The sequence below is a fragment of the Pleurodeles waltl genome, chromosome 6, assembly GCF_031143425.1.
Source record: "Pleurodeles waltl isolate 20211129_DDA chromosome 6, aPleWal1.hap1.20221129, whole genome shotgun sequence".
NCBI classification, from domain to species: domain Eukaryota; kingdom Metazoa; phylum Chordata; class Amphibia; order Caudata; family Salamandridae; genus Pleurodeles; species Pleurodeles waltl.
The window spans coordinates 3412124-3432080 of NC_090445.1; the positions used below are offsets into that span (position 1 = coordinate 3412124).

The window sequence follows — 19957 nt, forward strand, 5'->3', positions numbered from 1 at the left end:
ATATATCTTGTGTATATTTCCTATCCTCTTACTGAGGGTACATTCTAAGATACTTTGGCATATTGTCATAAAAATAAAGTACCTTTATTTTTAGTATAACTGTGTATTGTGTTTTCTTATGATATTGTGCATATGACACTAAGTGGTACTGTAGTAGCTTCACACGTCTCCTAGTTCAGCCTGAGCTGCTTTGCTAAGCTACCATTATCTATCAGCCTAAGCTGCTAGACACCCTATACACTAATAAGGGATAACTGGGCCTGGTGCAAGGTGCAAGTACCCCTTGGTACTCACTACAAGCCAGTCCAGCCTCCTACAAAGACCAACACCAGCAATGCAACCAAAGTGGATTTCCGGACGAGAGTACCTGTGGAACAAGGGGACCAAGTCCAAGTGTCGCGACAAAGTCGAGAGTGGGCAGATGCCCAGGAAATGCCAGCTGAGGGTGCAAAGAAGCTGCCACCGGATGGAAGAAGCTGTGGATTGTGCAAGAACGAAGAGGGCTAGAAACTTCCCCTTTGGAGGATGGATGTCCCACCGCGTGAAGAAGCTTACAGAGGTGTTCCCACGCAGAAAGACCGCAAACAAGACTTGCTAGCTGCAAGGGTCGCGGTTAGGGTTTTTGGATGCTGCTGTGGCCCAGGAGGGACCAGGATGTCGCCCCTTGGATGAGGAGACAGAGGGGGCGCCCAGCAAGTCAGGGAGCCCTCACAGGCGCAGGCAGCACCCGCAGAAGTACCGGAACAGGCACTTGGAAGAGGAGTGAACTGGAGCTCCCCCGAAGACACAAAAGGGAGTCCCACGACGCCGGAGGACAACTCAGGAGGTTGTGCACTGCAGGTTAGAGTGTCGGGGACCCAGGCTTGGCTGTGCACGAAGGAAATCCTGGAAGAGTGCACAGGAGCCGGAGCAGCTGAAAATGACACAGTACCCAGCAATGCAGTCTAGCGTGGGGAGGCAAGGACTTACCTCCACCAAACTTGGACTGAAGAGTCACTGGACTGTGGGAGTCACTTGGACAGAGTCGCTGAGTTCCAGGGACCACGCTTGTCGTGCTGAGAGGGGACCCAGAGGACCGGTGATGCAGTCTTTTGTTGCCTGCGGTTGCAGGGGGAAGATTCAGTCGTCCCACAGGAGATTTCTTCAGAGCTCCTGGTGCAGAGAGGAGGCAGGCTACCCCCAGAGCATGCAACAGTCGAGAAGGCGGCAGGATCAGTGATACAAGGTTGCAGTAGTCGTCTTTGCTACTTTGTTGCGGTTGTGCAGGCGTCCTGAGCAGTCAGCGGTCGATCCTTTGGCAGAAGGTGAAGAGAGAGATGCAGAGGAACTCTGATGAGCACTTGCATTCGGTATCTAAAGAATTCCCCAAAGCAGAGACCCTAAATAGCCAGAAAAGGAGGTTTGGCTACCTAGTAAGGAGGATAGGCTAGCAACACAGGTAAGAGCCTATCACAAGGAGTCTCTGATGTCACCTGCTGGCCCTGGCCACTCAGAGTAGTCCAGTGTGCCAGCAGCACCTCTGTTTCCAAGATGGCAGAGGTCTGGAGCACACTGGAGGAGCTCTGGGCACCTCCCCTGGGAGGTGCAGTTCAGGGGAGTGGTCACTCCCCTTTCCTTTGTCCAGTTTCGTGCCAGAGAAGGGCTGGGGGATCCCTGAACCGGTGTAGACTGGCTTATGCAGAGATGGGCACCATCTGTGCCCGTGAAAGCATTTCCAGAGGCTGGGGGAGGCTACTCCTCCCCAGCCCTGACACCTTTTTCCAAAGGGAGAGGGTGTAACACCCTCTCTCTGAGGAAGTCCTTTGTTCTGCCTTCCTGGGCCAGGGCTGCCTGGACCCCAGGGGGGCAGAAACCTGTCTGAGTGGTTGGCAGCAGCAGCAGCTGCAGTGAAACCCCGGGAATGGAAGTTTGGCAGTACCCGGGTCTGCCATGATCTTAGACATGTTACATGGCCATGTTCGGAGTTAACATTGTGACGCTATACATAGGTAGTGACCTATGTACAGTATAGTGCACACGTGAAATGGTGTCCCCGCACTCACAAAGTTCAGGGAATTGGCTCTGAAGAATGTGGGGGCACCTTGGCTAGTGCCAGGGTGCCCTCACACTAAGTAACTTTGCACCTAACCTTTACCAGGTAAAGGTTAGACATATAGGTGACTTATAAGTTACTTAAGTGCAGTGTAAAATGGCTGTGAAATAACGTGGACGTTATTTCACTCAGGCTGCAGTGGCAGGCCTGTGTAAGAATTGTCAGAGCTCCCTATGGGTGGCAAAAGAAATGCTGCAGCCCATAGGGATCTCCTGGAACCCCAATACCCTGGGTACCTCAGTACCATATACTAGGGAATTATAAGGGTGTTCCAGTAAGCCAATGTAAATTGGTAAAAATGGTCACTAGCCTGTCAGTGACAATTTTGGAAAGAAATGAGAGAGCATAACCACTGAGGTTCTGATTAGCAGAGCCTCAGTGAGACAGTTAGTCACTACACAGGTAACACATTCAGGCACACTTATGAGCACTGGGGCCCTGGGTTACCAGGGTCCCAGTGACACATACAACTAAAACAACATATATACAGTGAAAAATGGGGGTAACATGCCAGGCAAGATGGTACTTTCCTACAGGTGGGCTCTAGGACCCTGCAGCACTGGAGGGGGGGGGTGGAGACCAGGGGGGGAGGGGTGTAGGACCCCGCTGTAGGTGTGGGGGGGTTGGATCCTACTCGAGTGGTGAAGGGGGGCCCTAGGTGTGGGGGGGGGGGCTCTGGTTCCAGCTCGTGTAGTGGGGGGGCCTTGACCCCTCCCACCCCCTCCCTCAGTGAGGAAGAGGAGGGATGAGGAGGGGGGGCGGTACCAGCCCCAGCCCTCCCGGCTACAGACCTCCGGGGCCCGCGGAAGCTGCGGTTTGTGGGGGCTGGATTATCAGGGGCTGGGGAAGGGGGGCCGGGGTATCAGCCTGTTTTGGGGGGAGGGAGTACCCCTCTGGTTTGTATCCAGGGGTCTGTGTGTGTGCGGAGGGGAGGGGCTGCAGTAGAACGGGGTCTGTAATTTGAGGGGTTGTAGGTAAGGGGTGTCATCAGGGGCTGGGGAAGGGGGGTGTCATAAGTCTGTGTATTGGGGGCTGGAGAGGCAGTCTGTGTGTTGGGGGGGGCTGGGGAAGGGGGTGTCATCAGTCTTTGTATTGGGGGCTATGGAAGGGGGTGTCATCAGTCTGTGTATTGGGGGCTGGGGAAGGGAGTGTCAGTCTATGTTTTGGGGGGCTATGGAAGGGGGTGTCATCAGTCTGTGTATTGGAGGTACACCTTTGGTTTGTGTTCCAGGATCTGTGTGGGGGGGCTACGGTATAACGAGGTCTGTATTTTGGGGTCCCCGCATCCAGCGGCCTCCTCTCTGTTGGGGGATGTGGTGGTTGTCAGGCCCTCTTCTGTTACCCATTCTTTTGGGGTGCGGTGCCTGCGCCATGTGTATCGGGGGAGGGGCTGGATATGCGAGTCCATGTTTCGGGGTGTTCGCGAGAGATGCGCTGGGAGGTGGTGGGGGAGTCATGAGGCTTACCTGCAGGACGATATCAGTGGCCCGCGCATCACCCCGAGGTTTGTTGGGGGGGGGGGGGGGGTCTGACGGGCCGCTGGCTCGTGTTTGGGGAGTGGGGGGGCACTGATATTGTAATGTGTATCACCCAGAGGTTTGTGGGGGGTCTGACGGGCCGCTGGCTCATGCTTGGGGAGGGGGGGCACTGATATTATAATGTGTATCACCCCGAGGTTTGTGGGGGTCTGACAGGCCGCTGGCTCATGCTTGGGGAGGGGGGGGGGGTACTGATATAATAATGCGTATCACCCCGAGGTTTGTGGGGGTCTGAGGGGCCGCTGGCTCATGCTTGGGGGGAGGGGCACTGATATTATAATGTGTATCACCCCGAGGTTTGTGGGGGTCTGACAGGCCGCTGGCTCATTCTGGGGGGGGGGGGGGGGGGCACTGATATAATAATGCGTATCACCCCGAGGTTTGTGGGGGTCTGAGGGGCCGCTGGCTCATGCTTGGGGGGGGCACTGATATTATAATGTGTATCACCCCGAGGTTTGTGGGGGTCTGACAGGCCGCTGGCTCATGCTGGGGGGGGGGGGGCACTGATATAATAATGCGTATCACCCCGAGGTTTGTGGGGGGTCTGAGGGGCCGCTGGCTCATGCTTGGGGGGGGCACTGATATTATAATGTGTATCACCCCGAGGTTTGTGGGGGTCTGACAGGCCGCTGGCTCATGCTTGGGGAGGGGGGGCACTGATATTATAATGTGTATCACCCCGAGGTTTGTGGGGGTCTGACGGGCCGCTGGCTCATGCTTGGGGAGGGGGGGCACTGATATTATAATGTGTATCACCCCGAGGTTTGTGGGGGTCTGACGGGCCGCTGGCTCATGCTTGGGGAGGGGGGGCACTGATATTATAATGTGTATCACCCCGAGGTTTGTGGGGGTCTGACGGGCCGCTGGCTCATGCTTGGGGAGGGGGGGCACTGATATTATAATGTGTATCACCCCGAGGTTTGTGGGGGTCTGACAGGCCGCTGGCTCATGCTTGGGGAGGGGGGGCACTGATATTATAATGTGTATCACCCCGAGGTTTGTGGGGGTCTGACGGGCCGCTGGCTCATGCTTGGGGAGGGGGGGCACTGATATTATAATGTGTATCACCCCGAGGTTTGTGGGGGTCTGACAGGCCGCTGGCTCATGCTGGGGGGAGGGGGGGGCACTGATATTATAATGTGTATCACCCCGAGGTTTGTGGCGGGTCTGACGGGCCGGTGGCTCATGCTTGGGGAGGGGGGGCACTGATATTTTAATGTGTATCACCCCGAGGTTTGTGGGGGTTTGACGGGCCGCTCGCTCATGCTTGAGGGGGGGGGGGGGCACTGATATTGTAATGTGTATCACCCCGAGGTTTGTGGGGGGTCTGACGGGCCGGTGGCTCATGCTTGGGGAGGGGGGCACTGATATTATAATGTGTATTACCCCGAGGTTTGTGGGGGTCTGACGGGCCGCTGGCTCATGTTTGGGGGGACACTGATATTGTAATGTGTATCACTCCAAGGTTTTGGGGGTCTGACGGGCCGCCGGCTCGTATCTCGGGGGCACTGGGTGCCCTCAGACTTTGGTGTGAGGCTCTGCTGTCCTGTGTTTTTGGGGTACGGTGTCCTTAGAGACAGGGGGTTCACTAGTTTCTGTTTGTGGGGGCTGTTGTGTTTGTATGAACCGTGCCTGTTTGTATGTGTGTGTGTGTGTGTGGGGGGGGGGGGGCTGTATCTTTAGCCTGCATTCTGAGATCCACTGACTCGTATTTTGGGGTGCCGGTATATTCTGCAGGCCGGTATTTTGGGGCGCATTAGTAATGGTTCTGCGGAGCTCTAGTGCCTTTGACTGTGTTTGGAGTCGGCTATGCCACTGACGTGTCTTGGGGTGCTCCTGTACCCCGCTAGTCTGTGTCTATGGCACTGCATATGATCTGGGGGCCCTGAGAGTCACCTCCTCTAGTTGTGGGGGTCTGGGAGTCTAACTCTAGTTTTGTTTTGGGGGGTGAGGGGGCGGGTGACATTCTGTCGAGCTTTGCTTTTGTGTACCTTGGTTTGCTTTGGGGGGTACTGACCCGGCACCCCTCTCTTTTTCTCCCCGGTTGCACAGGAGCTGAATGTGAGCGGTCCCGGAGCCCCCCCGAGGCCATGGGGCCCCTAGTGCTTGGAAGCCTCCACGGCAGGTGAGCAGAGTCTGCCTTCACCCGCAGAGTTGTGTGTTCACTCATCCCTAGCGCCCAGAGGCCGGTCCATGCGTGCTCCCGTTGTGTGGGGGGTGCCCAGTCCTTGCTCCGAGGGGGACCTGGGGGCAGTGACGTCACAGTGATGTCACTGGCTCCACCTGTACCCTGATACAAGGTGAAGCGCCTGGTGAAAGGCGCTATGGCTGCTCCCAGCGCCGGCCGGGCCGGGACTCGCTCCCTCAGCCCGGGCTTCTACCGCACCCAGCCCGGGCTCTGTCCGCGGAAGGGAGAGGGGGTATAGCGCCTCTCTCCGGGGGTCAGCCCGGGAGAAGGCCTGGGCAAAGGGGGCTCCGCTTCAGGGCCCCACCTTTCAGGGCCCCCAGAGAGAGCAGCCCTGGTCTGCACACAGGGCCCCCACCTTCAGGGTCCCCAGAGAGAGCCAGCCCCGGGCTGCAAAGCCCTCCCAGGTGACCTTGAGTCATTCAAACATAAGAAGTTTGCCTTACACTTATTTTTATTGTGTGTGATGTCTGAGTCTATCAGACGCATTTTGCAGAGAAATGTTTGTTTTTCACCCCAGGCAGCCCGTGGAGCGGCACTGTGACCTGTGAAGGCCTGGGATGCACCTGTGGGCCTGAGGAGTGGTACTGTGACCTGTGAAGTGGTACTGTGACTTGTGAAGATCCGGGGTGCACCTGCGTGCCTGAGGAGTGGTACTGTGACCTGTGAAGACTTGGGGTGCACCTGTGTGCCTGTGGAGTGGTACTGTCACCTGTGAAGTCCCGGGATGCACCTGTGTGTCCGTAGAGTGGTACTGTGGCCTGTGAAGGCCTGGGATGCAGCTGTGGAGTGGTACTGTGACTTGTGAAGACCTGTGGTGTGCCTGTATGCTCGTGGAGCGGTACTGTGACCTGTGGAGCGGTGCTGTAACCTGTGAAGGCCTGGGATGCACCTGTGCGCCTGTGGAGTGCTACTGTGACCTGTGAAGTGGTACTGTGACTTGTGAAGGCCCGGGATGCACCTGTGTGCCTGTGGAGTGGTACTGTGACCTGTGGTGTGGAACTGTGACCTGTGGAGCGGTGCTGTGACCTGTGAAGGCCTGGGATGCACCTGTGTGCCTGTGGAGTGGTACTGTGGCCTGTGAAGGCCTGGGATGCAGCTGTGGAGTGGTACTGTGACCTATGAAGATCCGGGATGCACTTATGAACCTGTGGAGTGGTACTGTGACCTGTGAAGACCTGGGGTGTGCCTATGGAGGGGTACTGTGACCTCTGGAGTGGTACTGTGAAGACCCGGGATGCACCGGTGTGCCTGTGGAGTGGTACTGTGACTTGTGAAGACCTGGGGTGTGCCTGTATGCTCGTGGAGCGGTACTGTGACCTGTGGAGCGGTGCTGTAACCTGTGAAGGCCTGGGATGCACCTGTGTGCCTGTGGAGTGGTACTGTGACCTGTGAAGACCTGGGGTGTGCCTCTGGAGTGGTACTGTGACCTTTGGAGTGGTACTGTGACCTGTGAAGACCCGGGATGCACCTGTGTGCCTGTGGAGTGGTACTGTGACCTGTGAAGACCTGGGATGCATCTGTTTGTGTGGAGTTGTGCTGTGACCTGTGGTGTGGAACTGTGATTTGTGAAGACCTGGAATGCACCTGTGTGCCTGAGGAGTGGTGCTGTGACCTGTGAAGACCTGGGGTGTGCCTGTGGAGTGGTACTGTGACCTTTGGAGTGGTACTGTGACCTGTGAAGACCCGGGATGCACCTGTGTGCCTCTGGAGTGGTACTGTTACCTGTGAAGACCTGGGGTGTGCCTCTGGAGTGGTACTGTGACCTGTGAAGACCCGGGATACACCTGTGTGCCTCTGGAGTGGTACTGTGACCTGTGAAGACCCGGGATGCACCTGTGTGCGTGTGGAGTGGTACTGTGACTTGTGAAGACCTGGGATGCACCTGTGTGCCTGTTGAGTGGTACTGTGACCTCTGGAGTGGTACTGTGATTTGTGAAGACCCGGGATGCAGCTGTGTGCCTGTGGAGTGGTACTGTGACCTGTGAAGACCTGGGGTGTGCCTGTGGAGTGGTACTGTGATTTGTGATGACCCGGGATGCACCTGTGTGCGTGTGGAGTGGTACTGTGACCTGTGGTGTGGAACTGTGACGTGTGAAGACCTGGGATGCGCCTGCATGCCTGAGGAGTGGTACTGTGACCTGTGAAGACCCGGGATGCACCTGTGTGCCTGTAGAGTGGTACTGTTACCTGTGAAGACCTGGGATGCACCTGTGTGTCCGTAGAGTGGTACTGTTTCCTGTGAAGACCTGGGATGCACCTGTGTGCCTTTGGAGTGGTACTGTTACCTGTGAAGACCTGGGATGCACCTGTGGGCTTGTGGAGTGGTATTGTGACCCGTGGAGACCTGGGATACGCCTGTGGAGTGGTACTCTGACCTGTGAAGACCCGGGATGCACCTGTGGGCCTGTGGAGTGGTACTCTGACCTGTGAAGACCCGGGATGCACCTGTGTGCCTGTGGAGTGGTACTGTGACTTGTGAAGATCCGGGGTGCACCTGTCAGCCTGTGGAGTGGTACTGTGACCTGTGAAGACCTGGGGTGCACCTGTGTGCCTGTGGAGTGGTACTGTGACCTGTGAAGACCTGGGATGCACCTGTGTGCCTGTGGAGTGGTACTGTGACCTTTGAAGACCTGGGATGCACCTGTGGGCCTGTGGAGTGGTACTGTGACTTGTGAAGACCCGGATGGACCTGTGTGCCTGTGTAGAGGTACTGTGGCCTGTGAAGGCCTGGGATGCAGCTGTGGAGTGGTAATCAAATCAAATCAAATCATTAACATTTATAAAGCGCGCTTGTAGGAGGCTGGACTGGCTTGTAGTGAGTACCAAGGGGTACTTGCACCTTGCACCAGGCCCAGTTATCCCTTATTAGTGTATAGGGTGTCTAGCAGCTTAGGCTGATAGATAATGGTAGCTTAGCAAAGCAGCTCAGGCTGAACTAGGAGACGTGTGAAGCTACTACAGTACCACTTAGTGTCATATGCACAATATCATAAGAAAACACAATACACAGTTATACTAAAAATAAAGGTACTTTATTTTTATGACAATATGCCAAAGTATCTTAGAGTGTACCCCCAGTGAGAGGATAGGAAATATACACAAGATATATATACACAATAGCAAAAATATGCAGTATAGTCTTAGAAAACAGTGCAAACAATGTATAGTTACAATAGGATGCAATGGGGAAACATAGGGATAGGGGCAACACAAACCATATACTCCAAAAGTGGAATGTGAACCACGAATGGACCCCAAACCTATGTGACCTTGTAGAGGGTCGCTGGGACTATCAGAAAATAGTGAGAGTTAGAAAAATAACCCTCCCCAAGACCCTGAAAAGTGAGTGCAAAGTGCACCAAAGTTCCCCTAAGGACAAAATAGTCGTGTTAGAGGGAGAATGCAAAGAAAACACAAATCAGCAATGCAACAACGATGGATTCCTGTCTGAAGGTACCTGTGGAACAAGGGGACCAAGTCCAAAAGTCACAAGCAGCTCGGAGATGGGCAGATGCCCAAGAAATGCCAGCGGTTGGTGCAAAGAAGCTCTTACTAGGCTGAAGAACTGTGAATACTGCAGGAACGACAAGGGCTAGAGACTTCCCCTTTGGAGGATGGATCCCCCACGCCTTGGAGAGTCGTGCAGAAGTGTTTTCCCGCCGGATGGACGCCAACAAGCCTTGCTACACGCAAATCGTGCGTTTGGCGTTTTTGGACGCTGCTGGGGCCCAGGAGGGACCAGAAGGTCGCAAATTGGACCTGCAGAGAGAGGGGACGTCGAGCAAGACAAGGAGCCCTCACTGAAGCAGGTAGCACCCGGAGAAGTGCCAGAAACAGGCACTACGAGGATGCGTGAAACGGTGCTCGCCGAAGTTGCACAAAGGAGTCCCACGTCGCCGGAGACCAACTTAGAAAGTCGTGCAATGCAGGTTAGAGTGCCGTGGACCCAGGCTTGGCTGTGCACAAAGGATTTCCGCCGGAAGTGCACAGGGGCCGGAGAAGCTTGCAAAGTCGCGGTTCCCAGCAATGCAGCCCAGCGAGGTGAGGCAAGGACTTACCTCCACCAAACTTGGGCTGAAGAGTCACTGGACTGTGGGGGTCACTTGGACGGTGTCGCTGGATTCGAGGGACCTCGCTCGTCGTGCTGAGAGGAGACCCAAGGGACCGGAGATGCAGCTTTTTGGTGCCTGCGGTTGCAGGGGGAAGATTCCGTCGACCCACGGGAGATTTCTTCGGAGCTTCTGGTGCAGAGAGGAGGCAGGCTACCCCCACAGCATGCACAAGCAGGAAAACAGTCGAGAAGGCGGCAGGATCAGCGTTACAGAGTTGCAGTAGTCGTCTTTGCTACTATGTTGCAGGTTTGCAGGCTTCCAGCGCGGTCAGCGGTCGATTCCTTATCAGAAGGTGAAGAGGGAGATGCAGAGGAACTCGGCTGAGCTCATGCATTCGTTATCTAAAGTTTCCCCAGAGACAGAGACCCTAAATAGCCAGAAAAGAGGGTTTGGCTACCTAGGAGAGAGGAAAGGCTACTAACACCTGAAGGAGCCTATCAGCAGGAGTCTCTGACGTCACCTGGTGGCACTGGCCACTCAGAGCCGTCCAGTGTGCCAGCAGCACCTCTGTTTCCAAGATGGCAGAGGTCTGGAGCACACTGGAGGAGCTCTGGACACCTCCCAGGGGAGGTGCAGGTCAGGGGAGTGGTCACTCCCCTTTCCTTTGTCCAGTTTCGCGCCAGAGCAGGGGCTAAGGGGTCCCTGAACCGGTGTAGACTGGCTTATGCAGAATTGGGCACCTCTGTGCCCAACAAAGCATTTCCAGAGGCTGGGGGAGGCTACTCCTCCCCTGCCTTCACACCATTTTCCAAAGGGAGAGGGTGTTACACCCTTTCTCAGAGGAAGTTCTTTGTTCTGCCATCCTGGGCCAGGCCTGGCTGGACCCCAGGAGGGCAGATGCCTGTCTGAGGGGTTGGCAGCAGCAGCAGCTGCAGAGAAACCCCAGGAAGGGCAGTTTGGCAGTACCAGGGTCTGTGCTACAGACCACTGGGATCATGGAATTGTACCAACAATGCCAGGATGGCATAGAGGGGGCAATTCCATGATCATAGACATGTTACATGGCCATATTCGGAGTTACCATGGTGAAGCTACATATAGGTAGTGACCTATATGTAGTGCACGCGTGTAATGGTGTCCCCGCACTCACAAAGTTCAGTGAATTGGCTCTGAACAATGTGGGGGCACCTTGGCTAGTGCCAGGGTGCCCTCACACTAAGTAACTTTGCACCTAACCTTTACCAGGTAAAGGTTAGACATATAGGTGACTTATAAGTTACTTAAGTGCAGTGTAAAATGGCTGTGAAATAACGTGGACGTTATTTCACTCAGGCTGCAGTGGCAGGCCTGTGTAAGAATTGTCAGAGCTCCCTATGGGTGGCAAAAGAAATGCTGCAGCCCATAGGGATCTCCTGGAACCCCAATACCCTGGGTACCTCAGTACCATATACTAGGGGATTATAAGGGTGTTCCAGTAAGCCAATGTAAATTGGTAAAAATGGTCACTAGCCTGTCAGTGACAATTTGGAAAGAAATGAGAGAGCATAACCACTGAGGTTCTGATTAGCAGAGCCTCAGTGAGACAGTTAGTCACTACACAGGTAACACATACAGGCACACTTATGAGCACTGGGGCCCTGGGTTACCAGGGTCCCAGTGACACATACAACTAAAACAACATATATACAGTGAAAAATGGGGGTAACATGCCAGGCAAGATGGTACTTTCCTACACAACCCCCCCCCAAACGAAGGACAATAAGACTAGCCATTACCTGATGAGTCTTCATTGTCTAAGTGGAAATATCTGGAGAGTCCATCTGCATTGGAGTGGCTACTCCCAGGTCTATGTTCCACTGTATAGTCCATTCCCTGTAGGGATATGGACCACCTCAACAATTTAGGATTTTCACCTTTCATTTGTTTTAGCCAAAGTAGAGGTTTGTGGTCTGTCTGAACAATGAAGTGAGTGCCAAACAGGTATGGCCTCAACTTCTTCAGAGCCCAGACCACAGCAAAGGCCTCCCTCTCAATGGCAGACCAACGCTTTTCTCTAGGGGTCAACCTTCTACTAATAAAAGCAACAGGTTGATCCTGGCCCTCAGAATTAAGTTGTGATAGGACTGCCCCTACTCCTAATTCAGATGCATCAGTTTGGACATAGAATTTTTTAGAGTAACAAGGGCTTTTCAGGACAGGTGCAGAGCACATGGCCTGCTTCAGCTCCTCAAAAGCTTTCTGACAGTTTGCTGTCCATAATACCTTTTTAGGCATTTTCTTGGATGTGAGGTCATTAAGAGGGGCTGCAATGGAGCCATAGTTCTTAATGAACCTCCTGTAATACCCAGTGAGGCCTAGGAAGGCTCTCACCTGAGTCTGAGTGGTAGGGGGAATCCAATCAATAATAGTTTGGATTTTCCCCTGAAGTGGTGCAATCTGTTCCCCACCAACAAGGTGTCCCAGATAAACCACTTTACCCTGCCCTATCTGGCACTTTGAAGCCTTGATAGTGAGGCCTGCCTTTTGCAGGGCCTCCAAAACTTTCCAAAGGTGGACCAGGTGATCATCCCAGCTGGAGCTAAAGACAGCTATATCATCCAAATATGCTGCACTGAAAGCTTCCAGCCCTTGCAGGACTGTGTTCACCAACCTCTGAAAAGTGGCAGGTGCATTTTTCAAACCAAAAGGCATTACAGTAAACTGGTAATGTCCTCCAATGGTAGAAAATGCAGTCTTAGGTTTAGCATCTTCTGACATTTTGATCTGCCAATACCCTGCAGTCAAATCAAAAGTGCTTAGATACTTGGCAGATGCCAGTGTATCTATTAGCTCATCTGCCCTGGGTATAGGGTGAGCATCTGTTTTGGTTACCAAGTTGAGACCTCTATAGTCTACACAAAACCTCATTTCCTTCTTTCCATCTTTAGAATTGGGTTTTGGTACCAGTACCACAGGAGAAGCCCATGGACTGTCAGAGTGCTCAACCACTCCTAGTTCCAACATCTTCTGAACTTCTTGCTTTATGCAGTCCCTGACATGGTCAGGCTGCCTATAGATCTTACTTTTGACAGGTAAACTGTCTCCAGTATCTATAGTGTGCTCACACCAAGAAGTGGTGCCTGGCACAATGGAGAAGAGTTCTGAAAATTGTCCTAGGAGATTTATGCAATTATCTTTCTGCTCAGCAGTAAGACAATCAGCCAAAACTACCCCTTCCACAAGAGCATCTTGTTCTGTGGAAGAGAAGAGATCAGGTAGAGGATCACTGTCTTCTTCCTGTCCCTCATCTGTTGCCATGAGCAGGGTGAGATCAGCCCTGTCATAGTAGGGTTTCAGGCGGTTGACATGGAGCACCCTAAGGGGACTCCTGGCAGTGCCTAAGTCAACCAAGTAGGTGACTTCACCCTTCTTTTCAACAATTGTGTGTGGACCACTCCATTTATCTTGGAGTGCTCTTGGGGCCACAGGCTCCAAGACCCACACTTTCTGCCCTGGTTGGTACTGAACCAAAACAGCCTTCTGATCATGCCATTGCTTCTGGAGCTCTTGGCTGGCCTGAAGGTTTTTACTGGCCTTTTTCATGTACTCAGCCATCCTTGATCTGAGGCCAAGTACATAGTCCACAATATCCTGCTTAGGAGCTTTTAAAGGTTGTTCCCAACCCTCCTTTACAAGTGTGAGTGGACCCCTAACAGGGTGTCCAAAAAGAAGTTCAAAGGGGCTGAAGCCCACTCCTTTCTGGGGTACCTCCCTGTAGGCAAAAAGGAGGCATGGTAGAAGGATATCCCATCTCCTGCGGAGTTTTTCAGGGAGTCCCATAATCATGCCTTTGAGAGTTTTATTAAATCTCTCCACCAGTCCATTTGTTTGTGGATGATAGGGTGTTGTGAACTTGTAAGTTACACCACACTCCTTCCACATGGCCTTTAAGTATGCAGACATGAAATTGCTTCCTCTGTCTGATACTACTTCCTTTGGGAAGCCCACCCTGGAAAATATTCCCAGGAGGGCCTTTGCCACTGCAGGAGCTGTAGTGGTCCTTAAAGGAATAGCTTCAGGATATCTTGTGGCATGGTCCACTACCACCAAGATAAACCTATTGCCTGAAGCAGTAGGAGGGTCAAGGGGGCCAACTATGTCAACCCCTACCCTTTCAAAGGGAACCCCAACCACAGGCAGTGGGATAAGGGGTGCCTTTGGAGTGCCACCTGTCTTGCCACTGGCTTGACAGGTTTCACAGGACTTACAAAAATCTTTTGTGTCCTCAGACATCCTAGGCCAATGAAACAGTGGTACCAATCTGTCCCAAGTTTTCATTTGACCCAGGTGTCCAGCTAAGGGAATGTCATGTGCCAGTGTTAGGAGGAACTTTCTGTACTCCTGAGGAATCACTAATCTCCTGGCAGCTCCAGGTTTAGGATCCCTTTGCTCAGTGTACAAGAGGTTGTCCTCCCAGTAAACTCTGTGTGAGTCACTGACATCCCCATTAGCCTGTTTGACAGCTTGCTGTCTGAGACCCTCTAATGTGGGACAGGTTTGCTGTGCCACACTCAGCTCCTCTCTGGCAGGCCCCCCTTCACCCAAAAGCTCAGCAGTGTCTGCTTCCAGCTCCTCTGGTGTAGGTTCTGCACAGGGAGGGAATTCTTCTTCCTCAGAAGTAGAATCCACTGTAGAGGGAGGGATAGTAGGAAGTGGTTTGCTTCTACTAGCCCTAGCTTTAGGGAGCACTTGGTCCATTGTTCCAGGATCCAAGCTTCCCTGTCCTTTTTGCTTTTTGGCCTGAGCCCTTGTCAAAGCAAAAATATGCCCTGGGATGCCCAGCATTGCTGCATGGGCCTCCAACTCCACATCTGACCAAGCTGATGTCTCCAAATCGTTCCCTAATAGACAGTCTACAGGTAAATCTGAAGCTACCACAACTTTCTTTGGACCAGATACCCCCCCCCAGTTGAGATTTACAACAGCCATGGGGTGGCTTTGTGTTATGTTGTGAGCATCGGTTACTTGGTACTGGTGTCCAAGTATGTGTTGTTCAGGGTGCACCAGTTTCTCAATCACCATTGTGACACTGGCACCTGTGTCCCTGTAGGCCTGGACCTCAACACCATTTATTAGGGTTAGTTGCTTGTACTTCTCCAAGTTATGGGGGCAAGCAACCAAAGTGGCTAAGTCAATAGCCCCTTCAGAGACTAAAGTAGCCTCTGTGGTCTCCCTAATCAGACCAACCCCAACTAAATTACCAAAAGTGAGCCCAGCTACTCCCTTGGATTGGCTATTAGTAGGTTTGCTCCCACCACCACTGCTATTAGTAGGGACACTAGGTGTAGCAGTAGGGGTTGTAGTGGTAGGAGCTGTGGTGCCTTTCTTTGGACAACTGGGATCTGTTGTCCAATGGCCTTTTATCTTACATAAATAGCACCATGGTTTCCTTTCCTTGTTCTGATTAGAGGAAGGTTTGGGCCCCCCACCCCCACCAGAGTGTTTTTGTGGGCCTGATGAAGACTCATTTTTAGATTTGTCCCCACCCTTGTCAGAAGACTTACCATCCTTCTTTTTGTTGCCATCTTTGTCACCCCCTGTATGAACTTTTCTGTTCACTCTTGTTCTGACCCATTTGTCTGCCTTCTTTCCCAATTCTTGGGGAGAGGTCAGATCAGAGTCCACCAAGTACTGGTGCAACAAATCAGACACACAATTATTAAGAATATGCTCTCTCAGGATTAAGTTATACAGGCTGTCATAATCAGTAACTTTACTGCCATGTAACCACCCCTCCAAGGCCTTCACTGCCTGGTCAATGAAATCAACCCAGTCTTGTGAAGACTCCTTTTTGGTATCTCTGAACTTGATCCTGTACTGTTCAGTGGTTAAGCCATAACCATCCAGGAGTGCATTCTTAAGAACTTGGAAATTGTTAGCATCATTTTCTTTTACAGTAAGGAGCCTATCCCTACCTTTTCCAGTAAATGATAGCCATAGGATAGCAGCCCACTGCCTTTGAGGGACATCCTGTACAGCACAGGCCCTCTCAAGTGCAGCAAACCACTTGTTAATGTCATCCCCCTCCTTGTAAGGGGGAACTATCTTATGCAGATTCCTGGAATCATGCTCTTTTGCAGGATGACTATGGGGAATACTGCTGCTGCCACCATGGGTATCTAAACCCATTTTCTGTCTTTCCCTCTCTATTTCTAAAGACTGTCTATCCAAATCCAGCTGTTGCTTCTTGAGCTTCAGTCTGGTTTGCTCCACTCTCAATCTATTGAGCTCCCTTTCCAACAATCTGTCATCAGGGTGGGTGGGAGGGACATTTCTAGATACAGAGGTATGATGGGAATGAACAGAAGGAGACCTGTCCCTTACAGAGGGCACCCTAACAGCTTGGCTACCAGTATAATGTGAGAGCACATCATCAGTATGATGTGATTCAACCTCTGTACCAACTATGCTAGACTGTCTAGTAATGGGCAGGCTGAGAAGTTTCTTTCCTGAACCTTTTCCTGGGGGAGTCCCTGGATCAGATTGAGAACCATTAGCTACTTTTTCTACAGATTGGGCACTTATGGCCTTATCCTGTACTCTAAGCATATTAATTAACAGTTCTAAGGAAGGATTCTTCCCTACACTCAAACCTCTCTCTATGCAGAGACTCCTTGCTCCTTTCCAGCTAAGGTGATCATATGCAAGTTTGGACAGTTCAACTTTTTGGCCTGTGCCAGACATTTTTTAGAGAGAGTTAAAGTGATAGACAAAGAGAAAAAAGTTTTCAGAACTTTTTGGAAAGACAGAAAAAAACTTTTTAAACTTTTAAGAACTTTTTGAAAGTTTAGAAGTACTTTTCAGCACTTAGAAAAGAGTGAAAAGAGGAAATGCAAAACTTTTTTGGCTATGTGTATATACACTGACCTTGTTTTGTATATTTTTCTCTTATGAAAAGTACAATGACAAGAGTGGTAAGTAGTCTCAAAGCACTTATCCCACCACTGCACAACCAATGTAGGAGGCTGGACTGGCTTGTAGTGAGTACCAAGGGGTACTTGCACCTTGCACCAGGCCCAGTTATCCCTTATTAGTGTATAGGGTGTCTAGCAGCTTAGGCTGATAGATAATGGTAGCTTAGCAAAGCAGCTCAGGCTGAACTAGGAGACGTGTGAAGCTACTACAGTACCACTTAGTGTCATATGCACAATATCATAAGAAAACACAATACACAGTTATACTAAAAATAAAGGTACTTTATTTTTATGACAATATGCCAAAGTATCTTAGAGTGTACCCCCAGTGAGAGGATAGGAAATATACACAAGATATATATACACAATAGCAAAAATATGCAGTATAGTCTTAGAAAACAGTGCAAACAATGTATAGTTACAATAGGATGCAATGGGGAAACATAGGGATAGGGGCAACACAAACCATATACTCCAAAAGTGGAATGTGAACCACGAATGGACCCCAAACCTATGTGACCTTGTAGAGGGTCGCTGGGACTATCAGAAAATAGTGAGAGTTAGAAAAATAACCCTCCCCAAGACCCTGAAAAGTGAGTGCAAAGTGCACCAAAGTTCCCCTAAGGACAAAATAGTCGTGTTAGAGGGAGAATGCAAAGAAAACACAAATCAGCAATGCAACAACGATGGATTCCTGTCTGAAGGTACCTGTGGAACAAGGGGACCAAGTCCAAAAGTCACAAGCAGCTCGGAGATGGGCAGATGCCCAAGAAATGCCAGCGGTTGGTGCAAAGAAGCTCTTACTAGGCTGAAGAACTGTGAATACTGCAGGAACGACAAGGGCTAGAGACTTCCCCTTTGGAGGATGGATCCCCCACGCCTTGGAGAGTCGTGCAGAAGTGTTTTCCCGCCGGATGGACGCCAACAAGCCTTGCTACACGCAAATCGTGCGTTTGGCGTTTTTGGACGCTGCTGGGGCCCAGGAGGGACCAGAAGGTCGCAAATTGGACCTGCAGAGAGAGGGGACGTCGAGCAAGACAAGGAGCCCTCACTGAAGCAGGTAGCACCCGGAGAAGTGCCAGAAACAGGCACTACGAGGATGCGTGAAACGGTGCTCGCCGAAGTTGCACAAAGGAGTCCCACGTCGCCGGAGACCAACTTAGAAAGTCGTGCAATGCAGGTTAGAGTGCCGTGGACCCAGGCTTGGCTGTGCACAAAGGATTTCCGCCGGAAGTGCACAGGGGCCGGAGAAGCTTGCAAAGTCGCGGTTCCCAGCAATGCAGCCCAGCGAGGTGAGGCAAGGACTTACCTCCACCAAACTTGGGCTGAAGAGTCACTGGACTGTGGGGGTCACTTGGACGGTGTCGCTGGATTCGAGGGACCTCGCTCGTCGTGCTGAGAGGAGACCCAAGGGACCGGAGATGCAGCTTTTTGGTGCCTGCGGTTGCAGGGGGAAGATTCCGTCGACCCACGGGAGATTTCTTCGGAGCTTCTGGTGCAGAGAGGAGGCAGGCTACCCCCACAGCATGCACAAGCAGGAAAACAGTCGAGAAGGCGGCAGGATCAGCGTTACAGAGTTGCAGTAGTCGTCTTTGCTACTATGTTGCAGGTTTGCAGGCTTCCAGCGCGGTCAGCGGTCGATTCCTTATCAGAAGGTGAAGAGGGAGATGCAGAGGAACTCGGCTGAGCTCATGCATTCGTTATCTAAAGTTTCCCCAGAGACAGAGACCCTAAATAGCCAGAAAAGAGGGTTTGGCTACCTAGGAGAGAGGAAAGGCTACTAACACCTGAAGGAGCCTATCAGCAGGAGTCTCTGACGTCACCTGGTGGCACTGGCCACTCAGAGCCGTCCAGTGTGCCAGCAGCACCTCTGTTTCCAAGATGGCAGAGGTCTGGAGCACACTGGAGGAGCTCTGGACACCTCCCAGGGGAGGTGCAGGTCAGGGGAGTGGTCACTCCCCTTTCCTTTGTCCAGTTTCGCGCCAGAGCAGGGGCTAAGGGGTCCCTGAACCGGTGTAGACTGGCTTATGCAGAATTGGGCACCTCTGTGCCCAACAAAGCATTTCCAGAGGCTGGGGGAGGCTACTCCTCCCCTGCCTTCACACCATTTTCCAAAGGGAGAGGGTGTTACACCCTTTCTCAGAGGAAGTTCTTTGTTCTGCCATCCTGGGCCAGGCCTGGCTGGACCCCAGGAGGGCAGATGCCTGTCTGAGGGGTTGGCAGCAGCAGCAGCTGCAGAGAAACCCCAGGAAGGGCAGTTTGGCAGTACCAGGGTCTGTGCTACAGACCACTGGGATCATGGAATTGTACCAACAATGCCAGGATGGCATAGAGGGGGCAATTCCATGATCATAGACATGTTACATGGCCATATTCGGAGTTACCATGGTGAAGCTACATATAGGTAGTGACCTATATGTAGTGCACGCGTGTAATGGTGTCCCCGCACTCACAAAGTTCAGTGAATTGGCTCTGAACAATGTGGGGGCACCTTGGCTAGTGCCAGGGTGCCCTCACACTAAGTAACTTTGCACCTAACCTTTACCAGGTAAAGGTTAGACATATAGGTGACTTATAAGTTACTTAAGTGCAGTGTAAAATGGCTGTGAAATAACGTGGACGTTATTTCACTCAGGCTGCAGTGGCAGGCCTGTGTAAGAATTGTCAGAGCTCCCTATGGGTGGCAAAAGAAATGCTGCAGCCCATAGGGATCTCCTGGAACCCCAATACCCTGGGTACCTCAGTACCATATACTAGGGGATTATAAGGGTGTTCCAGTAAGCCAATGTAAATTGGTAAAAATGGTCACTAGCCTGTCAGTGACAATTTGGAAAGAAATGAGAGAGCATAACCACTGAGGTTCTGATTAGCAGAGCCTCAGTGAGACAGTTAGTCACTACACAGGTAACACATACAGGCACACTTATGAGCACTGGGGCCCTGGGTTACCAGGGTCCCAGTGACACATACAACTAAAACAACATATATACAGTGAAAAATGGGGGTAACATGCCAGGCAAGATGGTACTTTCCTACAGCGCTACTCACCCGTGTGGGTCTCAAGGCGCTAGGGGGAAGTGGGGGTTACTGCTGCTCGAAAAGCCAGGTTTTGAGGAGTCTCCGGAATGCGGAGT

At 52.0% G+C, this 19957-nt stretch overlaps 1 protein-coding gene across 13 annotated transcripts in view; it reads left to right on the forward strand.

Moving 5' to 3' along the window:
• The first annotated feature begins 2708 nt into the window (after positions 1 to 2708).
• ST6GALNAC6 (ST6 N-acetylgalactosaminide alpha-2,6-sialyltransferase 6) overlaps positions 2709 to 19957 on the forward strand; it is a 227839-nt gene continuing 210590 nt past the window's right edge. For 3 of the 13 annotated variants that reach the window (XM_069236939.1, XM_069236947.1, XM_069236950.1), the window contains exons 1-2: positions 2735 to 2906; positions 5683 to 5755. The gene's annotated coding sequence lies outside the window, so the exon portion shown is untranslated. Of the gene's footprint in view, positions 2907 to 3017; positions 3067 to 3342; positions 3597 to 5682; positions 5756 to 6335; positions 6469 to 19957 lie in introns of those variants that run through there. The other 10 variants (XM_069236941.1, XM_069236938.1, XM_069236948.1 and 7 more) reach the window with 8 other exon arrangements.